The 13,082-nt window shown below is 41.4% G+C and overlaps 1 protein-coding gene across 8 annotated transcripts in view; it reads right to left on the reverse strand.

The window, feature by feature from the left end:
- ABHD13 (abhydrolase domain containing 13) overlaps positions 1–13,082 on the reverse strand; it is a 97,070-nt gene that overhangs the window by 39,565 nt on the left and 44,423 nt on the right. For 3 of the 8 annotated variants that reach the window (XM_069204252.1, XM_069204255.1, XM_069204254.1), the window contains 2 exons: positions 9,206–9,311; positions 8,813–8,974 (listed from right to left, as the gene is read on the reverse strand). The exons of 4 other annotated variants lie outside the window; for them this stretch is intronic. The gene's annotated coding sequence lies outside the window, so the exon portion shown is untranslated. The remainder of the gene's footprint in view (positions 1–8,812; positions 8,975–9,205; positions 9,312–13,082) is intronic. One more of the 8 variants, XM_069204253.1, reaches the window with a different exon arrangement.

A 13,082-nucleotide genomic window follows, 5' to 3' on the forward strand; every position in this document is an offset into this window, starting at 1 on the left:
TATTTGTAATAATCCTTATAAACCAAAGGATTTATTGTCAAGACAAGATGAGTTTAATACCCACAGTACTTTTACATTGGGTAAATGGAAATACTTACCAGCCTTAACCTTTTTCTCGCCTAGAGCAACCTGCTAGGATAACAACCATTAAACTAGCCAGTTATGAAAAAGAAAAGCACTTCAGCCCACTAAAACAGATTATCCAGAATGATGGCACCAATTCTCTTTTTGGTTAACATGGATTGCCTCCTCTATGTATTAGAAGAATTAGTCAGGTAGGTGGAATATGTTGGCCCAAGCAAAGTGTAAAAAGACCACAAAACTAAATCAACCATCTAACTGCTGGTAATCAGACTCCCTGTGGGCCACCCAGAATACCCCCTCCCACACAGGCTGGAATAGGAAGCATCCCACCATGAGAGGGTTGGGATTGTCCTTTTGCCTGGGCACTCTCATTATACCAATGTATATGTACTGGGAATCAAAATTTATCTTCAAAACATATTACTCATAAAATCTGCAGAGGAAATCATTTTCAAGAATATGCATTGGCAAGTTCCTGCTCAGGTGAGACAAATTAGCTTTAGTAAATAGCCGGTGTTTTTATAGAGTAGATCAAAAACACGGTGCTGATGTTAGGGTATATTCTTGAGTCAGTAAGGATTTTAGTTCACACATCATTCTTAGTGCTATGGAAACATTAGCATTAAGTACATTAACATTTATTTATCTCACAAGTTAGGAAGAAATGGTTTAAAGAGATGTGGCAATCATACAAATCAGCATTACCTCAGACAGTGTGAGTGTCCTCTGGCAAAAGGGGAAGAAACTAGAATAATAAGGTAAGAAAATAAAGGAAGAAAGAAGAGGGAGTCAGTAAGGAAAGCCAACAAACATGATGAAATAGCAACAAAGGCCGCAAAAAAGGAAAGGAAGGGATGTAGGAGGGAGAATACAAAAATAAGAAAAATGTAATTACTAGAGAGAGAGAGAAAAGGAGAATAGATTAAAAGAAAAGTACAAAAGAAAGGCAGTAAAGTAAGGGAACAGAAAGACAAAAGTAAGGATGGGGTAAACTGACCAATTTCTAATCTGTTTCCATTGTGATCCTGAATTCTTATACTGGCCGTTGTATGATCTTGTGTGTTGGGCCCAGACTTTTGCAGGGTTATCCCAAACTTTTTGCCTTCTTCGTCCTATTTTTTCTGACCTCTTCGTGTTGGCTTTAGGATTCTGGGAACTTTACCACTGCTTACAGTCCTTACATGCAAGTGTTCTCTGTCTAAAACAATATTGGTAATTGTTTTACCAATGATTGGCTTATCTGGTTTACCAATAAGTCCCTAGTAAAGTGCACTAGGTGTGCCCAGGACTTGTAAATCAAATGCTACCAGTGGGCTTGCAGCTTTTTTGTGCCACCCACATAAGTAGCCCTGTAAACATGTCTCAGACCTGCCACTGCAGAATCTGTGTGTGCAGTTTTAAACTGCCAGCTCGACCTGGCAAGTACACCCACTTCCAGGCACAAACGTTCCCTTTTACTACATGTACGTCACACCCCTAATGTAGGCGCAAGGCAGAGTCATGGGCACGGTGCAGTGTATTTAAAAGGAAGGACATGTCCTGATAGTGAAATACTGATAAATTTGTTTTTCACTACTGCAAGGCCTATCTCTCCCATTGGTTAACATGTGGATTGCCTTGAGAGATATCTTTACTGTAATTTCCCATTGGGAGCAGCTCAAGATGTGGAGTTTGGGATCTCTGAACTCACTATTTAAAAATACATCTTTTGGTGAAGTTGGTTTTTAAATTCTACTTGTGAAAATGCCACTTTTAGAAAGTGGGCATTTTCTTGCTTAACCATTCTGTGCCTCTGCCTGGCTGTGGAGTAAATGTCTGGGTCAGGATGACAGTTAGGCTGTTTGTGTACTCAACTCTAGACAGTCACAAAAAGGGAGCTGAGGCATGCCCTGCATATCCTGATGGGTCTACCTGGATAGAGTGGTGGGAGGAGCTGACAACTGCACCTGAATAAGGCTGTGCCTGTTCTTACACAAAGCAGTCTCCAACCCTCCCCCAGAGTGTGTCTGGGGCCAGGGCAGGAAAGGCAGTGTCTTGTGCACTACAAAGACTTTCCTTTGAAGTTTGCCTACTTCGAAGGCAGAAATAAGTATAAGTATTGAGCCTCTGAAGCCACAACTTCAGAACACTTCTGGACTGAGGACATTCTGCCAGGAAGAAGATGTGGATGCTGCAGGAGGAACTGCCACTCTGCCAGTTGCTTTGTTGTGCTGGCCAGCTGCTTGCTGCTTCTGTCCTGGGAATGAAAGGACTGGACATTGCTTTCTACATCCTGCTCTCTAAAGTTCTCCAAGAGCTTGAGCTGAGCTTTCCTCCTGTTAGAAGTCTCAGGAGCATCAAAGATGTCATCTGCCAGTGTGTGGACTTTTCTGCTGAGAGTCCTGACTTGCCAAGTGGTGCCAAATCCAGTTCCTGAGCCCTTGGAAGTGGAAACTTGTGTCCTGAGGAAGAAAATCCACACATCGGATTGCCACGGCTGAAAATCGACATAGCGCTTGCCTTGTAGTGGAAGATCAACGCAGCACCTGTTCAACTGTGGCTCTATCGCTACAGTGCATCTGGACTTTCCCATGCATCGTCCCTGGGTGTCATTTTCGCATCGACCCTGCACAACAGCAAGGAACAGAGGCTACGTAGCCAAAAACCAAAACATCCCCTGCCAGTAAGGAACCGATGCATGACCTCCCCTGCCAGAAAGGAACCAATGCATCACCTCTTCTGCGAGGAGAGGACCAATACATCAACACATCGCCTCCCCTGTTAGTAAGGAACAGATGTATCACCTCCACTGTGCAGAAAGGAACCAATGCATCACTCTGTACCCCGCCGCCTCACCTCCTTTGCAGCCCACATCGTCTTTGACGCATCCCAGGTACTATGCGTTAAAAAGAGACAGACATTTATTCCTCTGGATTAAGACTTTTTGCAACACTTCTAAAGTGAGAACTTTGCTTGAGTATATTAGATTTGGTCATTTTGGGCTTGTTTTATTCTGATAAATATTGACTTTTTCTAAACAGGTCTGGGATCATTTTGAAGAGAGAGCAGGGTGGGCATGTGTGTGTGTGTGTGGGGAGGTTTGTGTTACTATCCTTGTGGGACTCAGGTCTAATAACACACACACGCTGTGGGGACTCGATTACACTGTGGGGCCTGAACCCAAGTCCCCACAAGGCACTATCTTCCAAATAATAGCAAATGACTCCCCAATCAACGGTGCCAATTTTTACAACTTTTTTTTAAAAAGCGCCTTGTGGGACCTGTGTTTCATCGAGTGTGTTTATATTTTTGCTCAGCTTTGCCCCTGTAGACTGGAGCTGGTACTGAAGCCTTTAACAGACCATGGACTTTAAACACACATTTGTAATCTGATCTCAAAACTAGTAGCAATAAGGGCAGTAATTCCAAAAGAAAATCTGCTCAATTAGTCTTTTACTACATCTGAAAATAAGTCTATTTTGAATTATTTACAGATTTAAATGAACAGATCTTGTCTGCTCAACACAGCACGTTTTTTGCAGTAGTTAACTATTCAGTTTCCAGTTACTGCCACAATGACGTTTATAGAGATAGAATGATATTGTATCACGTATATAAGCTATTTCCATATGAAAGCACAGAATATAGCAGGTGTCTGTGTTAACCGCATAGCAGCCATAGACAACGGGGAGAGGGCCGTCTCTGGCTGACCTACAGGGTTCAGCAAGGCCTAGTGCTCTTTGATTATCTGAAACTGAAAGTATTTGCACTGCAGAGTAGCAATACACATAAATGAACGTCGCTGGTGTAAGGGCATAGTCAAGTTGGTTTAAATCTCAATATGGGAGCCTGAGTGAGGTATAAAATGAAACACATGGAGAGGAAGCGCAACAGTTGTTCACCTGTGCAAGGGCAACACCCAGAGAGTTAGGTAAACGTGCACACCAGTCCTTATGAGGCACGCACACCTGAATGCGCAATGACAGGCAAAGTTTGTGCATAATGAAAAAACACCATCCAGGAGGCCAATGAGCATACCTCAAGAGCATCTTTCTTTTTAAGAACAGTGTTTGCAACATGATTAATCTATGTGTCAAGTGCATTTCATTTGCATTTGAGCCTACACAAGACACTGCCCACTGGCAACGAAGCATTGCTGATTGCATCTATAAAAAAAGGGGGGGCGTGTTTAGGATGTTTTATGCTGCTGCTGACGCTATGATATTGAGGGTAGTGCAAAAACTGCACTGGAACAACCAATCATGTTCTCTTCTTCTGCTTTGCTATACACTTATTTTGGAATGGAGATTGGTGAAAAGCGACATAGTTTGCGTCCGTATCAATTGCTGCAGGCGGTATATAATGGGGGTGTGTATAGTTAAAAATGCATATGTGTGCGTTTGTCCATCACTCTGAAAGTGCACAAATAAAAATGTGTTTGCAAAAAAGAGAATCGCAGAGAAAAGCAATTGTTGAATGTTTGAATATTACCTTCTAAATGTTAGTGTTCCGGTTTTATACAAAATTTCATTTGAAGCACGTTTGGAGAATAAAGGGCCTAGGACACAAACAGATCATTTTATTCACCTAGGATGACTCGCGATGAACCTGAGAAGACAGAAATATAAAGCATGCCTCTTGCTACCACACGCAGCAGTCAACTAAACTACTCCTCTGAAATTTCATGGTATAGTACGCTAAATTCTCGCTGTTTAAAATAACGAATAATAAGTCAGCCCAAAATCAATTGGTAAGAAAAAAAGGCTGCTTCTGTTCCTCTTAAAATAAAGGAACCACAGGCCTGGGCTTCAGCACAGCCATCCGTAGAGGTGCAAATGCCGATTCCTGCATGACAATGGGTTCATTAACATGTCAAGAGGCTTGGGAGCTGAAAACACCTGAACATGGTGCCTCGCCCAAACTGGGGGATGGGCCGTGCTTCAAAGGATAAGCCTTTGAACAGTTGCCATTCAGAGCAGTACTATTTAGCTGGCTGACTGGAGACCCTGTCACCAGTGAGGATGTCACTGAGGACCCGCAATGGAAGCTTTCCTCGATTATACGTCACCTCCAGAAGAGAGCGGTTTTATGTTTAAAAAAAAAGCCATCTCATTTTCAGGTGCCTCCAACAGCATTTCACAAATCGTACAGAATACGTAAAACATGACCATATTCTTCTTCTAATTTAAACTAAAAGAAAAAAACTACGATATTTTGATTGAGCTACATACATTAACTGGAATAACTGTGAGAAATGTGTTTAAACATTAACAGTTGTGCAATTCGAGCACAGCAGCAGAAAGTCTTGGTCAAAATGTAGTATCATGAGAACACACAATATATGTGAATGCTCTAGAGTCATCACCCTAGGACTGCCTTTCAGGGCCATGGATTGAAAAATATTACTGAAGATAGACAGCTATGTGCATAACATTCTCACTGGTTAATGCGTGTGGCAAAACAAGGTTGATTTAGGCCCTAATGCAAGCAAGAAGCATTGCTTCCTTTTGCATGTGACTGACTCAGCTTTAACGCTGCTTACATTTCAGAAGCACAAACTATCCATGTGAGTGAACATGCTGAAGCGTTCGATCCTTTCAGAGCCAAATGTAAAAAACAAGTGGGGCAAAGACTGGAATTTGACACAATAACTATTAGGCTAGGATACTCAACCTTTACCCTAAAGATGAGCAGTACCTAAGACAATTTTGCATATAAAAACAATATTGGTTAGGAGGATAATGGTGTTTTTGTAAATTTAAATAACACTTTTCACATCTGAGGGAGTCACTGGCTGAAGCTAACTGAAACGTGAGATTATTGTGAGGTGTGTGTGGTTCTGAAGAACCCCTCCCTTCTCTGCATTAAATTATTATGTTTGATCCCCATGATAAGGAAATAGAATTTTTAATTTTGTTATTGTCGCATCATTTCAGTTTAGAATGATGCTGCGTAGGCTGGGGCAAGTTTGACCAAAGAGCGCACTGACAGAATTTTAACTCATTTTTTTTTTAAATTAGGTTAGATTATATTTTACTTTATTTTACATTTAAGCTTTCAAAAGAATGAAACACATCTCAATGTCATAAACTAAATCCTGTCCGTTGTGCAGGGTGAAGGTGGAAGGAGAGAAGGTATTTCACAGAATCGGAGCTGTAAATTGAACGTAGGACAAGCCCAAACAGATTCAACTGCTTCAAACCAATGAAATGCTGTATTATATTCAGGAAGTGATACAATGAGGCAATTGCCCACTAACCCTCATGACCAGGGTAATACATGCAATAATAATAGAGGTCAGTGCAAGGGAAAGTAGCATAGACTGGTCCTTTTCACTTCACTGGAACATAGGTGAGTTGAACTTAGATCTCCCTATTAGTAATAGATAATGATTCATCAGACCCCCAGTAATCCGGTGACTTATGCCCCCCGTAGGTGCTTCCACTGCAATCATCCCTGTCCTGATGATGACCCCGTCCTGACTTACCTGCATCAGTGGTCGAAACGTCGACACATCTCAAAAGTGTGGATGAGAAAAGCATAAAAGAGGTTTTGTGACATACCAGGGCTTGCTGGATTGTAGGAGCCAGTGGAAGTCGATAATTTTTATACAACCACACTCTGCACTACTTGTACATATCACCGTCACTCACTTGCACCTTAGCACTTTCACTGTTTGGTTAGGAGCACCTACCTTTGCTTATGAATAATACGATAATTTATTATTAGAAGTATATGTTAGCACAAGATACAAATGGAGAAAACGTTTGAAATTATTAATAAATCTCGTTTGTTTTACATTTATGACACAGAGAGATTTCATTAAGCTGTTTATACACTGTGGAAGTCTAGGCTACTTTCCCCTTGCACTGACCTCTATTATTATTGTATTATATTCAGGGTCATTGCAATTATCGAAGAACAGATCCATGCGTCAGTTTACCTAAATTATGCTTGCGTGGTAATGTGGCACACTTTGTGATAGTAGTACTTCATTATTTTGTTATTTTAACTCATGTGAATGCTGTATTCACCTCATTATTATTAGTTTTACACCCAAACAAATCAATAACCAACTGAAAGATAAGTCCATTTGTGAATGGCCTTTCAGCGCACCGCACCACACGTGCTGCATTTTTAGTAAACGTTTGATCAGTAAAAGCTAGAAAAAATATATATGTTGGTTAAATCTGTGGATTATGTAGCAGATGATGGATTATGTGGCACATACAGCAAATTCACAGTGATGAGAAAACTGCCTCAGCTACATAATCTCATAATCCAGTGGCCCGGATTATAATACTGAATCAGTTGGCAGCGTTTTTAAAGCTCAGCTACATACCGAACTCAACTGTATTCTATTGTAACTTGAATAAATGGGCCTATTATTTTTATGTTTGAAAAATCTGTTTTTAAACATGTGTGACCAAAGCACACAGTGGATTTAGCATCAGGTGTGTTTGCTCACAGTGGATACAGGATGAATTAGAAGCAACAGGATGGAATCATGAATGGATTTTAGGTTGGGGACCACAAATATTTGGGGCTAGTATGAGCATATTTTGAGATCTATGGCTTGGAGAAAACCATGATAGTGTAATTTGTGAAAGAATAAGGTTTTCTCAGAAGCCAGCTGGCGAATAATAAAAAAAAGCTGACTATCAAGGCTGCATACTCTTAATTCCAAATCATTACTCTCTTCGACCACGCTATACACCTCGTCCCTTCATCTTGCAGGATTTTTCACCTCTGCTTTGTGTTTTTGCCACTGTTTTTTGTATTACCCTTCCTTCCTCTTTGCCTTTTTCTGACTCTTTCTTGCGCTGGATAAAAATATGATGATGAATAATGAATCCTGACTCACAAAAAAAAAAAGCGTGCTGGTGTCCACTACCTGCAATCACCAGCTCCAAGTAAGCATTGTTTTTGTTGTCCTAAAGTAGCAGTTTTTCTCGGACATGGAAAAACTGTGTGGCACAGAGCGCAAAGGACATTGTTAATGCAGAAATCAGGTTATGGGATTTTATCTGGTGTACTGTAGCCTTTCCAACACCTTTGGCTGTTTTATGTGTAGAAGGAAGATTTGGAGATTGAGCTGGGAGATTAAATGGGGGTCAACCTAGTTGAGTTGTGGGGACCATGGAGGCAGGCCCGCTCTGTGGATCATAGCATGTGACTCTATTTGCAGTTCTTCAGTTATCCTTCAGCCCCACAGGGAAATTGAGACATAGGAGTGCCTTAGAGGTCTAGCGGGACATGGAAAGGTGGTGGAGTTATAGGGGCCCTTTATTGGTGGGGTGAGCTGCAAAGAACCAGAAAAAATGTGGGAAATGTAGGAAGCTGGCCTGGTGTGTGGTGGGAAACCAAGGTACATACACCTTATGCCAGGTCCAGGTATCCCATCTTAGTGAAGTGTGGGCAGTGTCCAGAAGCGAGGCTCTCTAGAGGTAGCTGTGGATGAGCAGCCTAGGCTTATCTAGGAGACATGCAAACCTCATGCAATACTACTGTAGTCACACAGCACTTACACACATGAAAGAAAACATTAATTTGTACAAAAGTAAAGACTTTATTTTTGGAACACAATACCATAAAATACTAGAAGAATCTAAAATGCTTTAGGAAGCCCACATTTGAATTTTGGTGGACATGAGATCAGGATATGCTAGAATGAAATCTATGTCTAAGCAGGAGTAACACCCTTTTTGGCTAAAAACTGCTTTGAGAACTAGGAGGAGACTGTACTAACCTGCTTGCATATCCTCCGAAGCTGCATCGCTGGTCAGATTGACTTCTCCCACTACGTTTTTCTACCCAGCAGCAAATCCATTTTAGCGGTCCTTCACCAAAGGGGTATTCGACCTCATGGAACTGTTATTGGCTGAATCCCAGTCAATCAACAACCCGATTTCTAAAACATGTGATAGGATCACCTTTTAGATAAAATGGCCACAGTGTAGTTGTTGAATTAATTAAATGGAAAGAAAGTTGTGTTGCACCTTTGCTTCTCTATAAACGGGAATACCTGCTGATGAGTATTTTGCAATGAATGCATAAGTATTTTCCTTCTCACTACTCATCAAAGTAACAACAATATAATTTTTATATTAAAAACAATAAAAGACAATTAGTTGTTTCTTACACCAAATTCAGGTTGAATCCTCTGATATGGGCTGGGGATTGTGGGACCTGTTATCCAATAGAGGTTTTGAAGTGCTTCCTTCCTCAGAAATTCTCCCATTAAGATACTGTTGGGCATAAAACCGAAGATTAAAATCCCCTGCATTTATATTTATGCAAAACAAATCACTAAACCCAAGATCTACAATATTCTCTTCAGGTCCATCTATTTCCAAATCTCAACTGTTTTACTTCACTTCTTAAGTTCACTTCAGTCACTAAGGAGAATGCCAGAGATTCATAAAAAAAAAAAAAAGTCACCTTTATGAGTTGTCTGTAATGCAAAAGTAGTCAACTTTTTCTCACTGCTCTTTTACCTCTCATAACCAGGTGAATTAGCACCTCCCTCTATATAGGATCCATATGTATAACCATGCTATGTTCCCCCTTATTCTAAAGACACCTTTGTTGGATCTCATCCTTCAACTACTATCCTATTTTAAGCCTATCCTGTGTTGCAAAGACACAAGAAACAGTTGTCACTCTAGAAACAGACCATTCCACTGTGTTAAATCCATGTATATATATTCCCAAGCAGGCGATCAGGACCAAATGCATGCCCTTCACTCTATGAAGATCAGTTAATTCAGTTATTCTCAAGTGGTTGCATTTGAACCTTTGCTTAAATTGAACTGTGTAAGTGTTCAGCACTATTCCTCAGTGTGGCTGGGAATCAATGAAGGGCCAATTTCCAATGAACACTTGCAGGGACCCAAAACCCATATCTGCATTCAATCTTTCAAGCAACTAAATTTTGCTTTGCGAAGAATTATTATTCCAACCCATTTTTAAACAACTGAAAAACAATTACGATAGAGCACAATCCAAGTGATGGGTTAGCACAAAATTTCTTTTTGATTGTACTTTATCAAAGCAAACCAGGGATTCTACTTCAAACATTGAAGCCTTTAGAAGCTCTGCTGTGGGAGAAATTGTTGCCACCACAAAACCTGAGAAAAGGAGTACCTTTGCTATTTCTCACCCCTGTACATGCAAGAAGCCTATGCGCTTTAAATCTTTGTTACTTAAAATCTTTACACTGGAGTTGCTTTTAATTGTCTGAATAACTTTTCTCTGGTTAAGCGGGCAGACTTCCACTTTTTCATTTTCCTACATGAATCAAAACAAAGAGTGAAATCCTCAATATACTCAAAATAAAGGAAATGGAACACATTTTCTTTCACAATTATATTCACCTTTTTCACTAAGTTGGTGACTGGGGCAGACTTAACCCCATTTTACATCTTTTCAGAGGCCTTCATTTGTTGTTTTAAATTACTGAGCTTGAGGATCTTGTTATTAAACAACAAGCATGCAGCTTTGAGAAATATACGAATCAAAAGGAAGGTGTTCTATTGCCTGCTGCTAGGTTGGTTTGCAACAAATAGGTTGTATATGAAGATAATACCCACCCATTATTGGGGAGTTATTTTCATGAGTGCCTATTAGCCCTTTAATATTGACCAACTCCCTTATTATACCTCCAATCAAGGTTGTTCGCAGAGCCTGATGTTGATTAACCGGTACCAAAGCCTTTAAACTTCCTTAAAGAGACTGTTTCATCATGCATAAGATATCTGCCATAGTAAACAGCTGAAGTGCGTGCTACACTACATGTAAGAAATAAGGAGCAGGCATTACACCCTGCTCTTTCATCACCAACCATCTCCTCCTGAAGTACAGATAAGCCTGACTGAAAGTGCGATGTGCGAGAGCCCAAATGGGTTGCTGCCTCCTCCATGAGCTCCAACAATGCTGAAGTTATTGTCTGTGCAATAAAAGATGATTACTTGTAGGGCTTAAGTTAATACTGAAAGAACCACATTTATGCATGGAAGGAATCCACAAAAGCATATGTGGATTTTTGCACAGTGAATGCAGTGAAATCTGCAGTAGTAATTCCCATGTAAGTCATGTGAAGTAGGTGTTCCAGGGTGTGATCTGACTTGGATATTTGTGGGCGTTACAAAACTCCCATTCAACCACTTCCCACGTCTAAACGGTCAGAGGTTTATTCATCCAAGGAGTGGAAGAGGAACAAATCACCTGCAAATTTGCTTGCGCTGTAGTGAAGACCTTTCTCCTGGGGGAAAAATATTTTCTTGATGAGGAAAAAAAAATTAACATTTGCACAAGTCTCCATTCCCCCTGTGTGGAATGCTACTATATGTAAAATTCTGAACAGGGCGAATTAGCCCCCGTTACACATGCAACATGACACTTCTAGTAAGATGCCTTGTGACACACGTAACATGACTCTTCCAGTAAGATGCCTCGAAACCTGCATCTTATAACAGCTTTCCAGGTGTACAAGTGGGGATGTTTGTGCATAGAAATATAAGTGTAAAATATGTTCAGAAGGAGATGTAAATCTCTTGCCATATTTTCAGGATTTTGTTCAGAATAGCAGTCATTATTTTTAATAAAATCTATAACTGTCCTTCATGTTGTAAGTAGGAAAGAAAATAAGCGAAAAGTATGTTGGTGTCCCAGGTGACAGTGTCTTGGATGTTGACTTCCCAGATACTGGGATTCTTACTTGTGTTTCAGAGGGTTCAAATGCTCCTTGCCATCCTCACTGGGACTGATGGTCAGCGTGACTGTGTTCTGCCATGTGCAGGTGCCATCTTGATTTTATTTTGCCCAATCCAAGATGGCGCCGGGCAACTTCAAATCTGGCTCTTCCCAGTTCAAAATGGAGGTTTATGTTCCTGTGTGAATTTTCTCCTTCCATGTTAACTTCATATCTATATAAGGAGAGCCAGCATAAGCACGGGTGCATCACAAATGTTCTAGTTCCACTACTTAGAGTTATTTTGCTCACTTGTTTCCTGCTATTAGCATTTTCCTTGTAGTCTTCTCTAAGTATAGCTCCTATGATTGGTGTCATCACTATCCTGCTATTCAATTGGAGTGTTTTTGCCTTGTGATTTTTCCTACAGTAGCAGTGCTATACAGTCGGTACAGTGTTTGTGGAAATGAATCACCCCTCCCTTGGGGCTCAAGCTCTCACAAGTCCAGACTTCAGTCATGATCACCCCTTGACACAAAAATGCAGGACACAGGAAAATAAAATTGACTTTGGATTTCCCTTGTAGAGGTATTGCTTTAGAAATGTTACCATCTTTGCCTTTAATTGACATGTTGTCCCATTAAGACGTACACCATTACCTGCTATGACATAACAGAGACCGACGCAAAGCTATTTCAAAATGTCTCTATAGGATCCTACAGTACAGACGAACATTTCAGTAATGAGACATCGACTTCGTTTTTTACAATCCATTCCTACAGTGTTGTATTGTGCGTAAACACATTTCTAAAACAAGACATCTTCAACATTTTAAAAATGCACTTCTGTTGCAAAGTGTACCAGTATCCCAGTAATGATGCACTCATAGCGGGGGCGTGGCCAAGCCACCTAACATGGCGGGCGCGAGCTAGAAGAGCTCCGCGCCGCAACCGGCGAAAAGAACATCTAAGTGGGGGCGCAGGGAGGTATCGGAGATCCCTGGGCCGATCTCCCGGCAGACCAGGCCCCTGGAAGCTCCCGCGGCCGTGCGGGCCACGCTGTGGGCCGGAGCAGTGAGAAATAGAGCGCGAACGAAGAGAAGCGGCGGGGGCCGCATACGGAGACCGAACTGTGGCTGGTCTCCCCGCCGTGCACGCCTCAACACAAACGGTGAGAGGAGCATCCCCCCCCCCCTTTCTAGCACAAAATAAAGGACAGCGGGCGCCCAGCCGAGGCGGTAACGTGACTGAGAGCGATACTCGAGGCCTCCCGTCTTCTCCACGTGATCTGTTGCGGACGGCCCCTGGGGACACCAACGGGGCCCTGA

The sequence above is a fragment of the Pleurodeles waltl genome, chromosome 8 (genome assembly GCF_031143425.1).
Source record: "Pleurodeles waltl isolate 20211129_DDA chromosome 8, aPleWal1.hap1.20221129, whole genome shotgun sequence".
Classification (NCBI taxonomy): Eukaryota; Metazoa; Chordata; class Amphibia; order Caudata; family Salamandridae; genus Pleurodeles; species Pleurodeles waltl.